The 24,300-nt window shown below is 39.3% G+C and overlaps 1 long non-coding RNA gene across 1 annotated transcript; it reads right to left on the bottom strand.

The window, feature by feature from the left end:
- Positions 1–1,001: 1,001 nt before the first annotated feature.
- On the bottom strand, positions 1,002–12,263 carry LOC147650128 (uncharacterized). Its single transcript, XR_015277041.1, has 2 exons — positions 8,633–12,263; positions 1,002–2,978 (listed from the first exon to the last, which is right to left on the bottom strand). It is a non-coding gene; the product is annotated as an uncharacterized LOC147650128 (long non-coding RNA).
- Between the last annotated feature and the right edge of the window lie 12,037 nt (positions 12,264–24,300).

Below are 24,300 nucleotides of genomic sequence, written 5' to 3'. Positions count from 1 at the left end.
CACTATCACTTTTCTCATCAGTGTCATTACTTGAAAAGAAATGTCTGCCTTTCATGGACAGCCCCATCAGGGTCAGCAGAACTTGAGATGCTGATGGAATCAGTATGGATATTCCTGGGAGGATGCTCTCTGCCTGCAGAGATCCTGTAGCCAACATTTGCTGCACTTTGGGAAGTTTGGTGCAGGGCTCTGTTAACTGAGTTGTAAGAGCAGCTGTGTGTTCTATACCACTGCTCCCAAACTGCCCTCGAGGATGGAAGAGGGGGATAAAGGGAACAGTGTGGAGGGAAGGAAGTAACAGAAGCCCAATTCAACTCTCATGGAAGGCTACAGGAATTTTTCCAACAACTTCATGAGAACTGAATTAAATTGTTGGTGAGAAACCATGTTCACAAAACTCCAGACCTCCTCTTCTATTCTACATCTGCACTGGATCTGTTGAATTTATTAGGAATAAAAATCTAGTTTACAACATGTGGAAAATAGAGGGAGGTGAAGGTTATGAGAAAACCCCAACTTATTGATGTGGGACTGGAGACCTCTTGCAAAATGGACTGTTTCAAATGTGCTAAAAACATGTCCCCCCCAGCACCCAAAGCCTTCCTGCATTCATAGTCCCTGACTTCATCAGTTTCACAGCATTACTTTTCAATCAGCAAACATCATAAACACAGGAAGGCAGATTTATGGCTGTTTATTAGCCAGCACCATTACTGTATTTACTGTAGTGTGAAAAAGGAAATCGGGGAAAAGTGCTATAAATCTCAGTGGCTGCAACCCAGATGCATTTATTTACTTACTGGATACTTCCCTAGTAGCTTAGCAGATGCCTGCTAGTTTACACTTATATTTTGAGCATATCAGCAGAATGCTCTAGAGGGATGGGTGTTAAAATCCTGCTGGGGTCTGTTGTGGGCACTGCTAGGAAAGAGCTACTGAAATGTGTTCAGTTTAAGCAGCTAAAATAGTTATTGAAGAAACACTAAGGTGTTAACCAACCATTGTGTGTTTAAAAGGAGTATATTTATAAATTTGGAGGTATGTAAATATACCATCTTGCAATAACAACAGGAAGATAAACATCTGGCTCGTAAAATAATAGGAATAAAAGCAAAACTCCTGACTTGATAACATGAGGATCTTCTCTGTTCGAAGAGGAACCACAATCTTCAAATCTTGTCTCAAGTCCTGGAGCTGTAATATCCCACTTGTGCTGTGTAGGGGGCTGGTATCAGATGGGGAGTTCTATTTCCTGCAGGCCAGACCTAAAGTTTGTACTTTACCATTGGAGATATCATTGTAATTTATTCCAGAACAGTAAGTTGTCTGCCCCTGGATGACCTATTTCCATCTGTACTCAAAAGAAAAAAAAAGTTATTTTGGACATGGCTATTTTCTAATGTTCAAAAATGCACAAATACTTCCTTACAGAATGCTTCTGCATTGTTCTCAGTAAACATGTCTTATTTAAAGTTTAAAAAAATGTGACTTTAGCAAATGTTGCATTGTCTAGGGTTGTTTTTTACACCTTCATTATATAGAAAAATCTAATTAATGACTGGGAATTAAATTGAATGTGTTTAGGCCTCAAGTGTCTGAAAGATCTATTTATCAACTTTCCAGTAAAAACACAGCTTATTTTATTCAGTGCAGGTTTGTGGTCAGATGCAAAAGCTGGATCTAGTGTGTGGTTGAAGTCCAAATGTATTTTTCCTAAAGGGAAAACATGAATCCATTCAAACCAATTGAAGTATCTTCACTGATGTTCAGTGAACCCGGAATTAAGTTCACCCCAAAACCTAAAGGATTTTTGGCTCTTATTGTTAATGCTGTTTTTAAAATGAGCAGTAAAATGCAAAGTGTACAAATTATAGATGAACAGTTTCAATGAGGCTGTTGATTGCAATGACTGAAATCTAATTAAGCAGTTTAAGATCTAAGTGATATTATTATTAAAGAATTATGTTAACAGAGCATTTGATCAGCCTCGTAATTTGTTTTATGTGAATTATACTTAGGAGATAATGTAATTCCAAGTGACAAAAAGCTCAGTTCTGTTTCTTTCCTCTTTTTTAGGGAAAACTAATATGCTATATTTAAATTGAAATAAATTGACAGAGAGGTCTCAGGGAAACAAAAGCACTATTTTGGCATCTTAACTTTAACTGACTTCATATAAATACTAATACTGACTACAGGGTTTGAGATGACATTATATGAAGTACTTTAAAGCAGGAACAGAGATGTCTGTAGATGAATATATGCAAATACATGTATATTTTTACACAGATATGCTAATTTGTTATGATGACAAGCTTATTAGCAGTAGCCAGTAAAATGGTTGTGCCACACTACCTTTTTGACTGCGAAATCTGTAAACATCCAGTTTTTTATTTAAAGTAATTCAGTGCATTTTACTAAATGAATGGGAATCTATTGGGAAGACATTTATTATTTAATTTGCCAATACAGTTCATAGAAATAGATGAACACATTGGACTGCTTCCTGTGTGATGCAGCTAAGTAGCAATTATGGGGACAGCATGCTAGATAAATATATCCCTTATTTTTGGAAATCAGGTCTGTGCTTGGTGACTCTGGCACTCAGCCTTGGTCTGGTTGTAGCTGATGTTTGTGCTTTTCTCACTCTCTGAATTCCATCAGTCCCATCTCCTGTCAGGTCCCAGCATCTCCTACAGAGTCAAGAGACATTCAGCACATCTGGGCTAATCACACATTACACTTTCTTGTTGTTTGTGTACAGATGTTGTCTGCAAGAGATGTCCCAAATTTCACTGTAAATGTATTTTTGTGAGCATCCTTTCCACACTTCAGTGCCTGCTCCCCTTGCCTTGAATGCTGAAGTGCTCCTTTAAAATTTAACCCTGTTTGTGTTCACAAAATGTGAGTCCTGTCCCTGCCTCACACAGCTCAGAGCACCATGGTCAGCCCACAAATAGATTAAGCAGTTGGAGGAACTGAAAAAGACAAAACAGGAATCATTTTAGATACAACTGGACACCAAGAATTAGCAAAATACGATATTTTTATGTTGGATTCCTTTGATTTTTTACTCCGTAGCTCTAAGTTTGTTCCTTGGTTACCATGAAAGGAAACCAGGCAGGATTTCAGTCTTAAAATTTCAGTGTCGTATAACTGTGGGTTTGTTTGAAACCAACTGTTATATTTCAGTGCACAGCCTGACGAGTACCCTGGGGAAATGGGCACAATTCCAGGGAGACAATCCTGTTTCCAGGTTAAATGTGTTGTTCTGTGGTTGCTGCTGCCTTGACTGTATTTTGGATGAAGGGACCATCTCACAGAATTAACCTGTCCACCCCTCACTGCCTCTCTCCCATAGACATGCCAGGGATTGTTGAATCAGCTCCTGTAATACTCTTGATAAAAACAGCTCAAATTTGGCTGCTGTCTGTGCCCTCCCAGTTTTTGGACATCCAGTCATTTTGATTTAATTGAAATATTATTTCAAGGAGTTACTTGTAATAGATGGTCTCTGGCACGTATTGTTTCTTAAGCTTTCAAACCAAACAGGGCACGGAATGAGGGAGGAAATCATGGGGAATGATATGGGTTTGGACAGAGAAGGACTGAGGGTGACAAACTCTGCAGAGGAAAGAAAAAGTCATGAAACAAAAGGAGACAAAGCAAGTGTGGCTGGATGATTCACTCTTTGCTGGGCTATTGCTTTGTGTGTGTCAGGACTCAGAGCAATAACCAAACCTTTATTCCTAACTCTGCCCCCTGAAATTTTTTGCGCCTTTTCTCACATGGCTCATTCTGTATCGTTCCTTAAAGACAATTTCTAATGAGCCAAAATGTGCAGTATTGTTTTGATCCCATTCTTGGTTTTCTTTTCATGTCTGGAAGGATGGAAAATTAATTTTGCTCTTGGTCTGGTTCAAAATCTTCCTCCCACACTGTGGAGCCTGGATGTGGTGTTGGAAGATAGTATGTTCTGGCTACAGGCATCAAAGTGAGATCCAAAGGGCAAGCAGCTTTAAATATTTAACTACTAATAATCTGGTTCATAAAACTGACTGGGTGTTTATGGATGATAGCATTGATACTTTATGCTATTGATCTAACAGATGTAGTTAATCCTGTATTTTTAGAATATAAAAATATGCAAAAGTCATTCTTGATAGATAAAAAGAAATAACTCAGCCAAGTGCTTTTAAATGTTGATGTGTCAGCAGCCTTGCTATCTGTCATTAGCATATTTTTCTTTATATCTTAAATTTAATCAATACTTTTCTGAGGTTATGATCAAGTGGCATAAAACATTTTACAAATTCTGATTGCATATGATAGATTTTGTGCTCTATGATGGCTCTGATCTAATAGCAGCATTAGTAACTGCTGACAGACTATGGCTCAAATTGAAGGTGAATGGCCACTTCTGGTGTTTCAAGTTTTAAGCATTAAACTAAACATGCTTTTAAAGAGATTTAATTTTCATTGGCCTGAACTGAGTTCTTCCCAGAAATCAAGCAACCACTGAGGTCCCAACTCAACCTTTTCACTGGGAATTGCAAGCATCCCATAAAAATTTTCAGACTTACTGCTTCCAAAACACCTTGAGATACTTAAGCTCAGGTACAATGGAAGAAGAATTATTTTGTTAGTATGTGAAGTGACATGTTGATAGATAGGTACCTCCTGAGTGGTGGTTTCAAATATTAAATGATGATTACCCAGAGCTCCGAGGCACTGATTCTTTGAAAGGGCTTTCAATTTTGTGGGAGTAGAATGACAGGGGCTGATTGCAGCTGATAAATACTGAGCTACTAATCTGTACATTCTTTGTTCTTGACAAATTGTATAAATTAAGTTCTGGGGAAGAAGGGACCATCCTTAAATCTGAGGGCAATAGAGAGCCTGGTTGAAAGGAACTTGCCCTGTGTGCTCCCTGCCTTTCTTTCCCTGAGCAGCTCCCAGTCTCAGGGACACAATCCACCACTCTCCAACACCCCGTGGGAGAAAACTGGTGTGAATGCACTGTGGATGGAAATTTAGGGAGAAATCCATGTCAGAAAAAACACAGGATGTCATTAGTCAAGGTAAGCAATGTGTAAGAAGGAACTGGAATTACCTTTGTCGATTGCTTTTGCAAACAGCACATGATGTACCCACTCATTAAAAAAAGGAAGAATAATGAAATGTTTATACTTGCAGAGTCCTAGAGAAATACTGTAACTCTTTCCACCCTTTCTGTACCTCTCACTTCAGGTAATGTAATTTTGCAGGTTATGGGGAGAGTAGTAGTTTGTACAAGAAAAAGAACAAGCCCCAGTATGACTGTAGTACACCTCGAACATTTAACTTTTGTTTTTGCAGAAGTGTCAGTTAGCTTCACAATCCCTCTCCATTTTTCTCTCCTCTAAAGGTCAGACACCACTTCTTCATTATGTTCTCTGTCTTTTATGCAAGCAGCTTCTGCTTGAAATGTGTCACTCATACATCTGTAGGGTGAAACATCTCTTCGAGGCATCCATCACTCACTAGGAGCTGATACCTGGTCATAAAGGTGACCTATTTCATATTAACAATCCATTTCCTTCCATTGTCAGCACCAGGATATGTTCTACCTTTTCCCTTGTCAGATGTGTAGACTTAGGGGTTGGATTGAATATTCTTTGAAGGTAAAAGGATGATTTTTGCATCACTGTGTTCTGTCAATTTTATTTTAATGCTGAGGAAAAATCTCCAAACAAATATTGCTTTCTGACAGAGAACACTAGAACACTGTCATACTGAAGCATCACACTTCATATGCAAACTTGGTTAAATTGTTTGCATGGTGCAAAGAGTGTCATGTGAATCTCTCAAATTACAAGGTATCATAGCACGTTATTGGAGTTCCTTGTGGGATTTCAGTGCTTTGTGTCTTTTATATTACTTGGAATATGGTGCTGAATTGTGGAAAAATTAATTAAAAATGAATTTTAAGATGAGAGATCTCCTGCATGTTACAGAAGTCTGTTATGCAAAAGAAAACAGTATGCATAACCTACCATGTTCCTGACATCTCTTTGAATTGTTGAGCAAAACAGTCTGTGTTCACATTTTAGGAGACACAATAATTCTCCAAAAGTTGCAATCTGTCTTTGGAGAACCCACAGGTTTGTCACTGAATTTCATTATCAATCAAGGCATTTTTGTGGGGAAAAAAAGGTGTCTTGAAGAGAACTATATGTAAGAAAAGGAGGATAATCTCCAGGATCAAGATGCTGCTTCTGTTATAAAGTCTTCAGCAGCTGATCAGATTTAGCTGTGGTGTGCATTGGATTAAAATTTATTTTTATTTTTGAGTTTTAAATTCCTTTTTTCTCCTCTACTTTCCAGTATAATTTCCTCTCAAAGTAGTTGAGAATAATATTTACTGCTTATTCATTACATAAGTGATGCAGAAAATCAGTTCATCATAATGTTTGCCTAATTTTGAGCTATCTAGTTTGCTTCTGCTTTATTTGAAATAGATAAACATGCACAAGGTAATTTGGATACATCTCTGTCATGGTAAAATCTGTACTGATTTAATGTGGTTATCTGGGATGTGATCAATCTGGTCACTGGCATAATAAATACAGTATTTTTTCCAAAGAGAAGTGGAAATTGAGAATGTCATGTTGCTAGAAGAGAAAAAATATTACCTGAGAAAATCATAGAGAGAAATTCCAGGCCTTGGGAAATACAGTTCCCATTGTTCACCTCTCCTGGTGTAACACTGATCCTGTGTAACATCATTACTCATCTGTGCTCTGCCTTCGGGATTTGTTCCACCACATTCCACTGGACTTCTCGGGGGCTAATGAACCATTCACACTGACTTTCCACACCAGAAACCAGGCCTAAGCAGAAGTATTTTTTTTTGTATTCTTGGCAGTCTTTTTGCTGGAAAATCTGAATTAGGAACTTGTGAAGTACCCTTCAGTATTGTTGTGAGGTATAAAAATTCTCATTACTTCCTGCCTCTGACAGTACTGAGACACTCACCGCTGTGTCAGTCCTGAATCTTACTCTGTTCATGATTCCTTTTAGCTCTGACCTCGAGGAGATCTTATGAATCACTTTAAGTTTCATGAATTCATCTTAAAATTACAAAACAATGATAACTGTGGCAAAGGGCAGTACATTTGAGAGACAAAACAAAAGAAAAAGGCTGACAGTGCTGGAAGGAGCAAAGTAACCACAGGAGGGTTTTATCAGGAATCAGAATGTGAATTCTAGCAGTGAGATGCTACCCCTGTCTGAAACAAGAACTATCAACTGTCTGAACATAAAATTCTGGTGGGTTTGTGCTCTTGCCTAAGAGATACTTCATGTTTTCATGAGACAGTTTGGAGAAACAAACACAGCACTGGCCTTATGGGCAAAGATATCCTTTGTGGTGTAAGCCAACAGCATTCCACAGGGAATGGGAGATCAGGTTAATGGGACATAGGGATGAAAACAAAAATTCATCTGGCACATCTTTGCCATTGCTGGTTCATGTATGCTAGAATATTTTACATTTGCTGTGGGCTACAGACCTTTCTTCTAAAGCTGAAACTACTGTTAATGTTTCTGAAAATTAAAATGGTACTGATCAATACATGTTTTGTGTTTTAGTGTTTTTCCAGCTATGAGAGCTGTCTAACTGCAATGGTTGGCTGAAGCTCTTTTTTTTTTTTTAATTTTTAAAGGAAAATTAAATCAAGATCATTCTTTTAACATATTCATTGAAGAATTAGCACAAATCTAACGAAGTTCTCATCAGCCCTATGTGTTTTGTACTGATACTTTTAGGCAAACACCGTTTACTTCTGCTTAGGCTGATTTGGTGGTTAAGAAACCAAAGGGAGAAAGGAATAGTTTCTCACTTGTTCTGTTTGATGTTGCTTGGACTGTGTCTCCCTGCATTGCAGGGGAACTGAGCCTCTGACAGACTCTTTGGTGTTCTGATTCTGGAGCATTATTGGAGATCACTTTATTATCTTAGGCTCTGCACATCACTTGAAAGGCAGTAAATGTTAAGATGGTGTGCAATCATCTGTCAGATCTATCAGATAGGCAATGGATTCACTCTACAAAGCCTTTTAAAATTCTGTAACAATCTTTGAGAACCTTATCTGAATGCCTGTGTGACATGAAGGCACCTTCAGACTCAAACTGGCTCTTACCTTGAAATGCTTCACCTTCCTCCAGCCGAGCTCCCCCTGAGGTCAGAAGCGGGTGAGCAGTCAGTATGTGACTCAGTTTTCTCATTATAGTTTTCTCATTATTCTAGGTGCATCAGAACCAGTTTATAGAGCTACTGACAGTTTATAGAGCTACTAATGCACATACTTGCAAAACCTGTGGATCTTTAAGGAGCTGCTTTCAGTGTGCTCCAATACAAACAGCTACCTTCTATATTTTTGATGTGGAGAAGCTTAGGGATTGTTGCTCTTCTAATTGTCCATTCACAATATTTATTTATACTTAACTGTAACTGAATTTCCATATTCTAGCAGTGTTTGTAATGAAATGTAATTTGTATTACTCTGTATCATCCCAGAATGAGACTGAGATATCTGACTGACTAAATAATGTGTGATAAAGGTTATTGCATAAACTTGGTTGTACTTACCATTTGGGGCATGCAGCTGCTGTGAACAGCTAACATGGGATTCTCCAGCATGAGTTCCTCATTTAAGCAAAGATCTATCCCAGTCCTTCATTATTAGGATTCAAACAAAAAATTTATGCAATTTCATTAATTATTTTTTTCTCCTTTGTTGTGTCTTAGTCTTTTTATTACCTTTGGGAAAATCTCCAAAGTGCTCGGATTGAGAATTTGCTGTCTCAGCTGTCTTTGCCTTTCCTGGTGCTTTGTGCTGTGAATAGGGTCACATGAAATTTTTCTGTGATACAATTGTCCATTTTTGAGAACTGTTCCTCCTCAACTTGCTTCCCCTGCATCTTCAATCTGAACACTATCAAACATGCACTAAAAGCAAAGCAGGATTCCTTTATTTAGCTAGAATTTCAGGCTGGAACATTCATAGTACTTTTCCAGAAATCTGCAAAACTATTCCTTCAAGTTCCTAATTCTGAAGAATTTAAGCAGGAACTCAATCTTCAAAGCCCAGATATGACTCAGCCATTGTGTAATTGTTTTCTGTAGTAGTAGAGAAACTGGTGTTCAATAATGCCCAGCTTCAGTTACTGCACAAATACTGCTGCTGACTGAAGAGAAAAACTTCTCTTGTAGCAGCTAAAAGTTTGAAGTTTATGATAATGTGAAGGGACAGCATATCAGATAAAACTAACAATTGATTATAATGCTCAGACAGGAAGTGTACCGTTATATTGTCATGGCTATGGCCATCTAGTCCAATCCATACCTCTGGCAGTGGGCAGTCCCACATGAAAAAGTTGCAAGGAAACCCTACAGCAGACAATCCTGGAATTATTATATGCTCAAAAGGGGCCATCTGTCCTAACCTCAGACATGGAGAGGCTATCTTATACCCTCACGCAGGAAGTTTTTATCTGTGATTTTTCCCTCTGTAGAAAGATTTATGTACAAGCTTTTCAACTTGATCTCGCTCCCTCAGTTTTTCTAAGGTATTGAAGAGGTGTGAACACCGTATGTGATCTGCAGAGAGTGTCAGTGGGAAATGAGAAATGGTAAAAACTCCTGAAAACAGCAGTGTATGTTTGAAGTTTGACTCCTGTCTTACTTGCTTATTGCAAAGAGCAGACTGAAGAACCAGATGATACGTGTCAGAAAAACTAAGACCCTCATCACTTTACAACAAGAAATATTGCTGATTTCCCTCTGAGTGTTTAAGAAGCTATTGCAAAATATGTCCAACATTGGCTGCTCCTGTAAAAGTCTGGGCACTATCCAGGAGCAGACTTAGCAGTGTCAGCATGGTAAGAGACAGTCTTATCTCCAGGAAGTTTAGAAATGAGGAATCCTAGAAATCTCATGAGGTAAGCCAATTTCTGAGAAACTAGATACACTAGCAAAAATGAAGATGTTCAGACGAGTTGTATCAGCTTTTAGTCAGTTGCTAAATTCCGATTATTCATTTCCAAATTTTTGGAGAGTCACATAAACCCGTGCCTTTTGCTAAAAGCGTGACCACTGTCTTGCCTGTAGGACAAGAGGAAATAGCAGATACTCCATGAGGGCAAAAAGGCATAAACACAAGAAAGTCTCTAAACCACAGAAGTGATCATATGGGCTTTTAGTGACATAGATCATCAGCTGTCTTAGAACTGCTAGACTCGGCTTGCTTTCCAATTCTTCCTTGCAGCTGGTGGGAATTTGGACAGCTGAGGATCTAGACAGGGACTGGGGCAGAAAAGCTGTGCAGCCTTTTAGCATTGTGGGTTTGTTTTGCAGTCCAGCACTGCCCAGTGATTGCAGCCTGTGGTGCTGAGGGATGTGAACGTCCCTGTAAACATCAAACACGTGTGCTTGTGTGGCCTTTGGGTGGAAAGCATTCAACCCTCCTTTATTAGCTGTGTCTTTAAAAAGGTGCCTTTTGAGGCATCTTTGAGTAAAGGACAATTTGATTCTCTCGCTCACCTTCAAAAATTAACTTTAACTGATTCCTCAGAAATGGGGAAGGTCCCCCTACCTTCTTGCTTATAGACAGGGACTGTTTTCTTGAGGGATCAGATGTCTAGAAGCTTTCTCAACGTGCATGAAACAACTTATGACAGAATAGCAAGCTGCCCTGTGCCATCACGGCAGCTGGCAGTGAGTCATTGCTTCTGGCCCTGTAATGCAGACCTTGCGTGTCTGGGAAATAATGCCCAGCCAAGTGTGATTGCAGCCTATTATTAAGGCTTTATTTGTGAAATTGGTATAGCTGAGGTCAAACATCTTTCACTCTATTTTCACATAGTGCTTTTAGACAGCTTTCAATAATGATTCCATTATACCCCTACTATGAAGATATTTTATCTCTTATACAAATTGCTGGTTAATTACAGAGTTGTTTTTCACATCTGATTTGGCTTTTGAGTAAGACAGTATGACATGGAGCCAGAGGCAACACTGACTGCATTAAAAATGGTGTTTCAGCTTTAAACTTAGTGAGTACAAGAATTTCTGAAACAGATGAATGCAGCTGAGAGTTACTGTAGGTAGTGAAATGCATTGTCTAGAAAGTGAAATTGTTTAGAAACAGTGGTTTACCTGCAGGTCTCCAGGTGATGTGTTGTTGGCTTCCTTAAAATGTTTTAGATCCACTTTGTGTGGTAAGGAGGTAGAAATTATTTTACTTGTAATGTCAACCACTTCAGAACTGTTCTTTGATTTATGGGCCTTATAATATCTTGACATAACGAATGGGAAACCTCAAACCTGGGAGCTGGCACTGAGCAGGGGAGGATGAGGTGGTGTCCTTACTTGGAGTGGTTTCTTAAGGTCAAGGACAGAGATCTGGGAACAGGGATATTGTAAACTATCCTGGATTACTGTCAGAGATACTTGCTCCAGATGTTCTTATTTCTGTTGACTGTAGAAGGAATCTGCACAGTGGGTGCTGGTGTTTAGATGGGACTAGTTAAGAGAAATTCCCTTATTCCCTGTCAAAAGACCACAGTACCTTGTGTAGCTGCATTTCAGTCCCAGAGAAAATCCAATAAGCCAGTAAGAATATTTATGTGAGTTGAATCTCTAGGATTAAGTCCTGAATTTCTGTTGAGTCTGAATTCTTACTCTTACAAAAATGTTGGTATGTCTTTTTCCTTAAAGGAGCTGGACAGCTGTAGCAAGGTACTGGCAAACATTTTAGAAGAGCATGCTATGATAGTAACCTTGTACAGAAATACAACTTCCAGCATTAACCACCATCACCTGCCAGAGAAAACTTGGCAAGTCCTCTAATTTGGTCAGTGAATGTTGCTAAGGGGAATATTGATTTGAAATACTCATAGCTCAGCAAAAAGCACTCTTGATCCCTCAGCTGTGGACTCTGGAAGGGAAATATTCAAATAAATAAACTCAGCATTTTGTATTTAAAACAAAAGGAAAGGACTCAGAAGGTCTCTTCTTAAAGTGCTGGTAATTCTCAGATTTACTTTTTCACGTCTCATTGCTTAGGTAGTAGTTTTTGTCAAAGTACCAAGATGACTTTTACATCACTGAAACTCTGGTCTTTATCTGTTTTATACTGTTATGAATGATGAAAGAATCAAGTTCTCAGTATTTGCCAGGGGAAGTTGGCAGTGGTATCAATTCAGGTGCCCCATGATATCTGTGAAGAAAGGTTTGCAATTTTGTTGTGGAAATTAATGAAGGAGGCAATTAAAATTCTTACCTCTGCATAAAAATACCCACAAAAAAAACCCCCAAAGAAACCAACCAACCAAAACCAACAACCAAACAACAACAAAAGTTAAATCCTGTTGTTTAAGTTATGCCTCTTATGCAGAAAAGCATGACTTGCCAAAAACTGTGACCTTATGATGTCCTAAAACCCTTTGCCAATTGCAATTAAATAAAATAAACCTCAAACAGAGGGGAAAAAAACCATCTTAAAGCCTAAACCCCAGAACACATTGTTCTAGGAAAGGTATTTCCTTCCATACTAAAGGTCTCAGTCACCACCATTCTTAAGGTTTTTTTAAAGTTTTCAATGTCTTTGCACCCACAGAATTATTTTGCACTAATGTAACAATATGTAAGTTTTTGTTCCAAAAATCCTGGGCCCAACTCCAGTTTCATCATGTGAACTTGAAAAAGCCAACATGCTTTGGAGTTACAAAAATAATACTGGATTATTTATTTATATAGCACCCATAAATTTACAGGTTGCTTTACACTCCAGAAATAAATTCTAGTCCCTGGAAGGGTAGTGCCACAATGAATTCTGGCTGGTAGGTTTAAATAAAAAAGAAGAAAAACTCTAATAAATTCTCATAATTAAAAAAGAAATTTAAAAAAAAATCTCATTACCAGTCTCTGATTTTAAGTATTTCTGCAGTGAATTAATTTAATTTCTAGCCTAAATAAAAGGCAGAGAATAATTGCCCCAATACCTCCTAAAAAAAGCATTAAACTCGCACCCTGGAAGCAGAGAACTGAACCATCTGTTGCTGGGTTGTTGAATCAATGTCAAACTCGGCAGCATGTGAGAGTGACGTACAGTGCAGCGTACGGAACAGGGCATTTATTTTTGGTGACATCTGGATGCTTTTTATCTGCTACAAAAACAAGGATTTTGGGGACAACAAACTTGAAATCATATGCACTTATCTCTACAAAACCACCATGGTTTGATCCTCTGGTTAAACTTTTTTCTTCAAGAGCCCCACTGTGATGAGGTAGAAAGTTCTAAAAGGATATGGAATTTTTTACTTCCTTGCTTCTTATTTCTCTTGCTAATTTTCTTAATGAGTTTGATAAGGTGGCAAGCTCCACACGTCTTTTCCTTGGCTGACTAATTTACTTTGGGTTCAGCAACTCGTCCCTGATACCCACGCTCAGTGTTCCTGCTGACTGACATGGAACAGGTTTACACTTTATGGTTAGAACTCAAATACAAGAAATAAAAGCAAAAAGAAGCCCAGCTGGATGAAATTTTGGAGACTTGCTACTGCAGCATATCATGGTCATATTTAATCTTCTTAAAATTGACACCTGCTAAAAATTTACTGTTCTGAGGGGATTGATGGTATTTCTGTGCTGACTTTATTGGTGTGACAGTGACAAAATTCCAGGGATTTCATTGGAGAAATCTGTAATAAAAGTTTCTTTTACGTTTAAAATTGTATTTGGAGGTGGCTGAGGGTTGTGTGCTTTTGTTCTTTCTTTTCACAGTGGCATAATTACTGGTCATAGTCCATGTGAGAAATCAATGCAAGCACCTGCAGGCAAAGGAAGTGGCTTCCATACTCTGTATGGGAGATCTCAGAATAGCTCCTTTACTGTTATTCATCTGTCACTTCACTTAGGTTTGAATTTACAGAAAAGTGAGAGACATCTGGTTCTTACTTTGAAATCTCCATGGGAAACACAATAGCAATAATTTCACTGAAGGAGGCTGTCTAGCAGTTAGTAATGATGGGACTATTTTGGGTTTACTTAACTGTACAGTGGGTGCTTTTCTTCTGCAGGTTAGTGGTGTCTCAGATTTTGGTGCACATTTCTTATCCTGTTCAGACTTGTTTTAAGTCCTGATTGAATAATTAAACCAAAAAGCCCAAAGCACTCTGGTTTTTACACTTCAGTCAGGTTGCTTATGGACCTTAAGTTAAGGACAGTAAAGGTACAAGTGAAATGCTTTTTTTCATTAGGACCTGATTTTAGTTGTGGTCTCATGTGATTCTGCTGAAACAAGGAGGGAATTCTTTGTGAAGGAGTGAGTTGAAACCAGTTCTTCAGTCTCAGTCTGATATTTATGCCGGAAACACATCTTCCTCCCCCCTTCCCTCTGCAAAAGGCTTGGGTTTTGCCTGAATAAAAAAAAATGAGTCAAGAGCCTTGGGAATTGGTCCAATGGAATGACTGTGACTGACATTTGACGGTCAGTCTGACCTTTACCAGTTCTTCATGTTATTGCCATTAAATGGTTGCTCACAAGGCTCTGAACAGGGCCAATCTCAAATCCTCTTCACTCTGAATCATTCTTTATTCTCTTCTTGGAAATGTTCCTTCTTTGCTTTGTTTATATCTGGTATTTTGTTCTTGTATGAAAATAATGATGATAAAAATCATACGATTCAGGTTTAAAACATTGTGTCAGAAAAATAAGGTTCTGAATGGTTAGTAGGAAGAATTAGTACTTCCTTGTGGTGCTGTCCTAGGCTATTAAATACTGAGAGAATGATGGGCTTTGGATGGCTGATCTGTCTTGTCTTATTCTGCATTCTCTGGACAGCAGAAATCATAACGAAGAAATTATTCAGTTTTCAAGGCTTGTTTTAAATAGACATTGGCATCAATAATGAATCTTGTTGCTTGTGTGCTTACTAATTGTATTTAGGAACTTGCTAACTTAGATTGTGTGTGGTTTTAGGCGTGGCAAAGTGTTAGATTTAAAATCCACTGGACTTTACACAGAGATGGCTCTTTGATCAAACTGGTCAGGTATATAAATCCTGGAAGCACATCACTACATTAAAACAGGTTTGGTTTAGGAGCTACATGCTATTAGTGCTTCTGCTGCAGAAGATGTGGAGACCCTAACGTCTGTTAATGACAAAGAAATAAGAAAAAAACCCATAGCAATAATGGTTTATTATGCAGAAGATGTAGGCTCATTGTCACAGCAGACATGCCAGGGTCTGGCTTGCCATTTTTGGTCACTTATTTGATGTGTTCTTGAACAATGTGGTGATGGATATGTAAACATTACACATCATCTCCATACCTATTCTCTATTCAGTGGGAGGTCTCATATTGGCTCTCTTTTTTGTTGAGCTTCTTAGAGCTAATGGTAATTTCTCCAGCAATGTGTAAAAATAAGTGAAATTATATTTCAGTATGGAGCTGACATCTCTGGATGCCAAAACAGTTATTGTTTTGTGTGAGGAATCAGAGTGTGCCAAAAATTCTTTCTCTTCTCTTTTCTTCTGTTATTAAAGCTCATTGAAAGCTAAAAAAAGTAGAATGTCATGTCAAGAAGAATAATTGTTAATTTTGGATTTAAAAACTTCAACAGATCAGTGTCACATTGCAAAAGGAAAAACTACCTCTTCATTAAAATGATATCTGTTGGGAAAAACTTTGCAGAGGAACTCCTCTAAATATATGGAACTGAATCTTGCTCCTCAGAGCTGTCCAGTGTAGTTTGCACTTTCCATCCACTCATCCAAAGAAACCCATGGGCAGAACAAAATTCTGGGATACCCAGTGGTAGGTACTGTGCAGGAAGCAGCTCTCTCTCTCAGCATTTGTAACCTCAAAAACAAGGAGAAAAAACAGGCTGGGAAGACAGAGCTGTGTGTTCCACCACCAAAAAAGCTCTTGTGAGTCATGAAGTCAGGCCAAGTACAGTGAGGGTAGAAATGGGGAGAGCTGAGTCAGAGCTGCAGGGGTAGGGCTCCAGTGCTTTGCCCATCGAGCTCCAGTGGATTTGTTTGTGCTGCTGCCTCCCCACCACCAAAGTGCCCTTTGTACTCATGGAGCTGCCAGACTGGCCCAGGGGTGTTTCCGTGGGATCTGTGCCTGACTCTCCAGGAGGGACAAGAGGATGGAGGCTCTCCAGCCAGCAAGGACCACAATAAAAAGTACCTGATTATCAGGAACAGTTGAATTCTCAACAGTGTTTAAGGTGTAAATGTAAAGAAAGTATTTAATAGAGAGCAATGGGAGGTATATTAGAGTTTTTTAAGGATCTCCTTTAGAACATGAACACTGTTCTGAGCAAATTATTCTGAGCCATTGCTACTCACAGTTCCCCCTGCATTTCTTTTCTCCAACTCCTACTCTTTATTTTGTTGGAAAAGTAGAAGTTAAGGCCATTGTGTTCTTCAAAACGAGTCAATTCTGCCATCTCCAACAGAGTTCAGTTTGAGTTTAGCTTCTGACTAAGATGAAGTACAATTAAAATGGGGAAAGTGGCACAGTGCTTAGTACTGTGTCTGCTAATTGCTGCTGTACTTTCATTTCTTGTGACAGCTCTCCATGATGCATTATCACTCTGGTGGGTTCCCCCCACCTTTAGCAGCTTTTCCTTAGATTAATTTCTGAGTGTTGCTGCACATTGGTGTACTGAGCACTCGGAACAATTTGCAACTATTAATTCTGGTCCTGAGTTTGCTACTATTAAAGTTCATTTTTGATCTTCTGCCTCTTGTAATCACAGGAGGAGATGTGGCTTCATTGCTGCTTTCATGTTCCCCATATCCCCCTCTACTGTCTCTCCTCATGCCCTTCAAACAGATTGTTCCAGCCTGAGTGAACTGCAGAGTAAGAGGTAGGAGGGATGGCATGGAGGTAAAACATAGGGAGAAAAGACTAAGAAAGCAAAGCTAAATATTAATTACTTCCGTTGTGATTGGCATAATTTGTCACTGTTGCATTTCTTGTCTGCTCTTAGAAAATTTTGCAACCCCAAAGTTGTCCCCAAACTTTCAGCATTTGAAATCAGTGTTGGAATTCTGAAATGTAAATCCAAAATGAAAATGTGCCAAAGTTCAGAATATTCAAATGTGTGAGGACAGTGTAATCTGATTTTATATCTTTATTATGCTCTTTGTTATTTCATTACTATTAGAGCAAGGAGAGCTTATAGGTGTGCTGTGCTCCTGTGGAGAAAAACCAGTTCTTGCCATTGGGATTTAATTAACCTTCAGAAATAAAACAGACAAAATGGGTAAAATGGAGAGATTAGAGATTATGAAGATAATAATGATTAATTCTTTAGATCAGCTAGGAAGTCTGAAACTAGATTGTTTGAATCTTATTCTAGTATCTCAGCCACTTTTTTCTCTATTTACATCTCAGATTTTGTGTCAACCTTCTCTACTTCTGCTGTCTTCTGAGTTAAAGAGTCAAATAATCAGATGACAGTCTTGAAAATTTATCCTTTTTTGAAATTTATGGCAAAAGTTGCATTAGCTCCAGGAATTAACTCTTTTTTTTCTGTGAAGAGCAGTAATCTGAGGATTTGGTTAAGAGAAAAATGTTGCTGAATGAGCCATGAGCTGCAAGATCCCCTCATGCCATGGGCAGGACCAGCTGTAGAACCGAAGGGTCTATCCCTCATTTTAGGAAGAAATACCAGACAAAATTTTGGTGTGTCTCTGCTGATTTTTGTGCTTAAATTTCATTCTCCATTAGCGATTCATTTGGTAAAGGCTCCCTGCCCACAGAAGTGCCTGAATCAAACAGTTATTCCTACACAGATCACAAATTGAAAATGGGAGAAGCAGGCATTCTGTCAATGGTTAAATGACTAATTTGACAGTAGGCCATTCTTCCAAGAGTAAAATGCTCCCAGAGACATGAGTGGGCTCAAAGGGAGGCTGAGGCCATACACGATGGCAAGAGCTACACATGGTTCTCACATAAATATATTCTTAATAGTTACTCTTAATACTTCATTGATTGATAGGTCATAAACTTCCAACACTAAAAGTGCAGAGATTAGGAAACAAAAGGGATTTCAGAAATGGGATGGAAGCCAGGGAAGTTTTCCAGTTGTACAGATTTGTATTTCTCTTTGTAGTTCAGACTCTTGAGCTTGCCAGGTTAGTGAATAAGAATATGTAGTCCTTGTCTAGAAAATATCTTGATAATGTGTATAAAGAGCAGGCATGGAAAGCTAATGCAGCTCCATATTCACGTGTCCCTCTGCTGATGACAGAAGAAGGGCTGGGCTAACACAAACACATGGTGTTAGGAGTTCCAGTGACATGATCCTCTTCTAAAAGGAAATTCAAGACACACATTCTATCTGTTTTTATATGTATCTGACGTATCAGTCATACACTGCTTGTAGGCAAGGATTAGAATGCAGAAGTGAGTGGCTGTGCTGCCCCCACTGTTTCTGAACCATGGAAACACGGGATATCCAGGGCCAAAATTCAGATACAGAACTTGTATTCCATTTAGGAACCCACATAAACGTCCAGATTTTTAAAAGAGTGCATGCCAGTAAACTCTGACTTTATCAGATAACATGAAACAATTCTGGAAATTTGGCATTCCCGGCAGGTCTTTGAAAGAGACCCGATCCCTTTTGAAAGTCGTGTCCATGGACATTCCCTAGAAAAAGCCTTTTGTGCACACGACCGATCAAACATGTAACAACACCAAGGATTGTTTTACGCTTCGTGGTTTTTTTGCCTGGAGAAGGGAGCTGCTCGCTCCGGAGGCCGCTGCCCACACGGGGGCGCCCCGAGCCCCTCACGGCCCGAGCCCCTCACGGCCCGAGCCCCTCACGGCCCGAGCCCCTCACGGCCCGAGCCCCTCACGGCCCGAGCCCCTCACGGCCCGAGCCCCCAGCCCCGCACGGCCCGAGCCCCGCACGGCCCGAGCCCCGAGCCCCTCACGGCCCGAGCCCCTCACGGCCCGAGCCCCTCACGGCCCGAGCCCCCAGCCCCGCACGGCCCGAGCCCCGCACGGCCCGAGCCCCGAGCCCCTCACGGCCCGAGCCCCGCACGGCCCGAGCCCCGAGCCCCTCACGGCCCGAGCCCCACACGGCCCGAGCCCGGCCGGGCCAGGGCTCCCGGCTCTCCCTGCAGCGGGGACACCGGGATGGATGTCAGCTCCCTCACCCTCCTGCACCGCGCTTTCCCCGCCTTTAACTCGCCTGTGGCTCCTCTCTCCGCCAACTGGCAGTTTAAAGAGTACTTTGTACATATCGGCTCTTTCCTGAGATGGGTTAATCTTTGATATACAAACAGCCTGAATCCTCGCCTGTTTTTTCAGCCCTGTGTCTCTTTATTATGTCTTCTCGTACCTGCTAGTTGTAGGATTGTTTTCTTCCCCTTTTTGCATCTCTTTTGGCTCACTAAACATCTTGCAGCAGAATCACAGTGTTTGTGCCTGTTTTGCACTCGGAAACTCCTGGACCCTAACCCTAACTCCTGTCTGCTCTCAGAAACTCACATCCAGAAAGTTTTCCCTCTCTCATGCTTCTTCCTATATGTTGTTTCCATCCTCTCTGCTGAGAGTATCCCTTTGTTTTGTTGATGTCAATGGATGTGCGGGTAATGCCACAGAATTTATCAAAATATTTCACATGAAGTTAAAAAAAGGGCAGGGGCAGTGATAGCTGATGGGTATAAGCTGGACCTTACATAGTTTGCAGGTGTGTTGCTCAGGCAGACCCACAAATAAATACAGCCAAGCTTCCTAGAACTTTGTGTTGGTTAAAAAGCGCTCCAAATTCTTCATGTTATGATGTAGGCTGTTGGGTTTTAATTTCTTTTTCCAAGGTCCTTCCTTTCAGATCTAATTCTTCCTTTATGAAAGCACAAGGTTTGGTTCTTAGTTCCATATGTCTTTATAAGCCCACACCCTGAACACAAAATACTGTTGAAGATCACTCCCTTGTCTTATCCTGCCAAACACAAACTTTAAAGAGGTTTGGGATATGGATGTTCTTTTGTCCTGCTCAGCAGACCCCTGACTGGGATAATATCCTTAGGGTTATGAAGTATTATTGAAAGGAAGCACAAGAACACTGTGCTCTAGTTCTGCATGTGGCTTTAATTATAGATTCTCCTGAATCCTTTTCATACCTGTTCTTAATTTTTTTTTTTATTGAAATTTCTTCCACTCTGTAATGATCCTCTTCAAATGAGTTTTAAAAATGCTATATAGAAACTGACTATACAAAATTAAGGAATATTGATACTACCTTTCATGTTCTTGTTTCTAATTCAGCCTGACAAGCTGTGCAGAATAGCTTGAAGAACTGGGGCCTCTTCCTCATGAATGCACCTATACATTAAAAGCAAAGGAGTTTGAGCTGCTTTTCATTATCTTGCATCCAATGGCTGAATTTACACACCAAACAAAACAGTATCATCATCTTACAAAATATGTTTGGGGAAAACATGTGTTTCAGAATTAAGTGTTTTTTTGGTCCTCAGTAATAGCAGTACTTCATTTATTTTAGATAAATATTTATACAAGCATGCTGTATATATACTGTATACCAAGAAAGCCCAGGGTCTGAGGCCCTTCAGCAAAGAATCTCTCATTTTCTATGATGATTTTTTTTTTTCCTGAGCTGTTTTATAAGTATTAACCACTGAGGGAGTTAGGAACCTAAAAAGAAAATATTTTTGAATACTGGAAGGAGATCAGTTTCCTTTCCCTAGACATGATGTTACTCAGTGCAAACTACAGCCTTAAGTAAAAACAAAGTGTGCATTGAGAAATTCACTGTAGAACAGCTGCATTTCTGAAATATTGTAGGCAGGGAAAGTTTCACCCCTGGATTCCCTTCAGGTGTCTCAGAAGTTTCTGGTGCCCTGGTGCTAAAAGGATATTAGAAAAATTCTGCTTAAAAACTGGCTGCCAGAAAAGTCTTACTTTTAGGAAAGCACACCCTCCCCAAACCCCCTTAAATTTTTAAGTACTCTTTAAAAAGTCAAGGAATGGATGTGAAGATGAGGTGGGAACTCTGCTGTCCTAGAAGCTGGCCTGTGTCAGGAAAAAATCACTGTATCTGATTTGGTTTTATATCTTTTTAATGGTGGGACTCCATTAAAAGAGCCCAATTCATTGTTCATAACAGTGATTACTGCTATATTCCAATCTACATTTTCCCAAACTTCCCATATGCCTTTAGTACCTGCTTTTACAGGCATTTATTGTGTTGGGTGCAGGGGCCAGATATTTCAGGACAAAGAGGGGTAGTTTCAAAAGAGGTCAGAAGAAGTTATGCCTCCAGCTGAAACTGGACTGGGTTACACAGTAAACTGGTATTTTCAATGTCAGTTTTGAATGGGATAACTTGTCCAAAATTATATAGGAAACTGAGGCTAGAAACTAAGGAATAATTGATTTTGGCTTTAATGATGTTGTAGTAACTTTTATCAACACCCCCCTAAGTCTCTAACATTACAGTCCCTCACCTGGCTATTTCAGCATTATTGAAGAGCTTATTCTTAGTCCTGTTCCTGGAACTGAACTTGTCTGCAGAGGTAAAATGGCTTGCTAAATAAATTCAAAAGTGTTCCTATCCCCAACCAATTCAAGTGCAATGCAGAAAAAATAAAATGAAGTTCTAAAACTTATTTTGTACTCATTAAAGAAATTTTCATTTGATACAAAGTCATTACACAGTCCTGTGGCAGACTGGGAGAAATGAGTACATGCAAAATGGCCTAAAACATCCACTGTAAAACTGTTAAACTAAGGGAATTGTGTAAAATTTGATTTTTGTACTTGGCTGGGCTTACATGTACATTTTTCAGTTTTGATTTGAGTTGTGGTTTTAACTCTGTTTAGAACTGGGCCAGAACCACAACCGTGGATCCAAATACCCACAAGTCCTGGCCCAGATCTGAATTTTTAATGTTGAATTCATTTCTAATTCACAAGAACCCCCAAATTCTGGGCAAAATTCTATCAAAACCACAAACTCCCCTGGTTGGAGTGCCAAGCCATAGTTCAGCCCAAGTTTGTTTGAAAATTACTAAAAACTGGTCACAGATTCTGTTGAACGTGATCCAAAATTGAATCATAGTATTTAGAAACTTCAGCAAACTGAGGTAGAACTCAGTGGTTGCAATAAAACCAAAACTGAGAGAGTATTGTGAGGTCTTAATTTCTTTTTGTGGACATTTCTTGCAGTTCAGCAAACCCATCCTGAGAACTGCACTGGTTCAGGGGAACTGGTGGTTCAGAGAACTCGTGTGCTTGAGAGTAATTCTTAAAGAGCTGAAAGCAATGATGGAAATGTATTAGTTTCCTCTCATATGCTTTTTCCATTTTTAGTGGAGTTGCTCTTGTTCTGTTCTGCCTTCTGCACAATTAAAATAAAAGCCTTTGAAGTGTCTGAATTTGCATATTTTATTTTTTTCCAGAGACTTTGTCACAGCCTCTTATGGAAGTGATAGCATTAAACTGGAGCAGCACAATGAATTCCAGGAAGCGAGTAATCTTCATTAAGCTTGTTTATTTGCAGGAGCTCCATTAAATTAAGAATGCTTATCAGCCTATGTCTGCACTGATGAAACCAGTTCTGCTGTTTGCCTTGAGGGATTGGTTCCTTACCTGACACCTTGGGGTCCTGGATTTTAATCCTGCAAAATGTAGATCATTAGTTTAAAACTGACATTTAACCTATCATACAAGATCAATCTTTATATTAACTTTTACATATAATCCATTTTAAAGATTAAGAAATAGGGTTACAATGCAGTTTATGACTTAAAACAGGTGAAAAACTTGGTTTTAAGATTTTTCTGTTGTGGTAAGGGCAGGTGTAGTTTTGGACTGATCCAATCTGGGACGTGAGTGCTGGCACATTCTCTTAAAATCAGAAGCAAAAGAGAGAGATGAATCAGTTCTGAATGGAACAAATGGCAGAATTCCAGTCTAATACCTTGAAAAGAAACTCATAAAACATGAAATAAAATTTAATTTCCCCCTATGTGTATTTAATGATGACCATAAGTCAGTGGTGAGGTTCTTCTCCATTTAGGTAGAAATTTACACTTTTTAATTATTTTATGAAAATAATTTTGATGCATTTGAATTCTTCTGCACTGCAACATAAATATTTGGAAATGTTCACCCCTCTGAAAAGGTAATTGTTGTGGTGATTTGGATACATTATCAGCCACTGATAGGAGGACTCCAAAAAAAGCGCTCCCCATAAAGACATTTGTGTTTTCACATAATTAACCCAATGGCATTTGGTTCCAGCAAAGCCATTCTGCTACATAATGACAAGAAAAATGAGATATTAGTGAAGAGCTGGGAAGAGATGAATACACATCTGCTTGTGTTTGCTTTCCTGGCATGACCCACCAGGTTGCTCTTTAGGACTAAAATTAAAAATGTAGAGAATTGAAGATTTTAATGAAAAAAACAAACCAACAAATGCTCATCTCTTCTAATTGAAAATGTAGAGAGACATAATGGAGAGAAGCTGAACTTGTAAATGCTTTGGGTTTGTATTTCTATTGCAGGAGCTCTGTGTGTGCTCTTGTGTGTATGTATCAATTATAAATATATATCTGCTTTTGCAGTGACAGACTATTTTAAGGTGGCTCAAACAGTTATTGGTACCAAACTGCTTGATAATGAATGTCTGGGAAACTGTGATGACAGATCAAAGGATCAGCATTTTAGGTTTCCATTCCTGGTGTATCTAGTTTAGATTGACTGTAAATAAAGTTCTAGTCAGGTTCCAAATGAGCAAGGCAGGGTCTTACAGGGTAGGGTAGCATTATCTTGGGAATCCTGCTGAAACATGCTTCTGGAGGGGGCTGATCTGTGAGAATTGTGGAGAGATTTGTAAGCCTTGATTTTTAGTGAAGATTGCCTAAAGCAATATTAATTGAATATGCATCTTTCTGATAAACATACTGTACTTCTGAAACTGTTGTCATCAACATGACAACAAATGAGTGTGGAAAAATAAAATCCTGGAGCAAAAGGCAGATTTGCTGATGAGAAACTCCACTGGGAAGTCTGGAGCTTGCCATCCCATTTGTAAACAACTGCGCCCATGTGGCTGCGTCAGACGGACTCTGTTTGTGTGCAGGGGTGGTTGGGCTCTGCCTTTGTGTCACAGTGAAAGAGGGAGGAAGATGAAAAGTGGTGGCAACAAAACGAATATGCAAAAAAGGAGGGATCTGATCCAAGGACAGGAGCCG

Source organism: Cyanistes caeruleus, chromosome 16 (assembly GCF_971803275.1).
Source record: "Cyanistes caeruleus chromosome 16, bCyaCae1.hap1.1, whole genome shotgun sequence".
Taxonomy (NCBI): domain Eukaryota; kingdom Metazoa; phylum Chordata; class Aves; order Passeriformes; family Paridae; genus Cyanistes; species Cyanistes caeruleus.
Note: the sequence above shows the minus strand (reverse complement) of the source record. Positions and strands in the feature narration are given on the sequence as shown.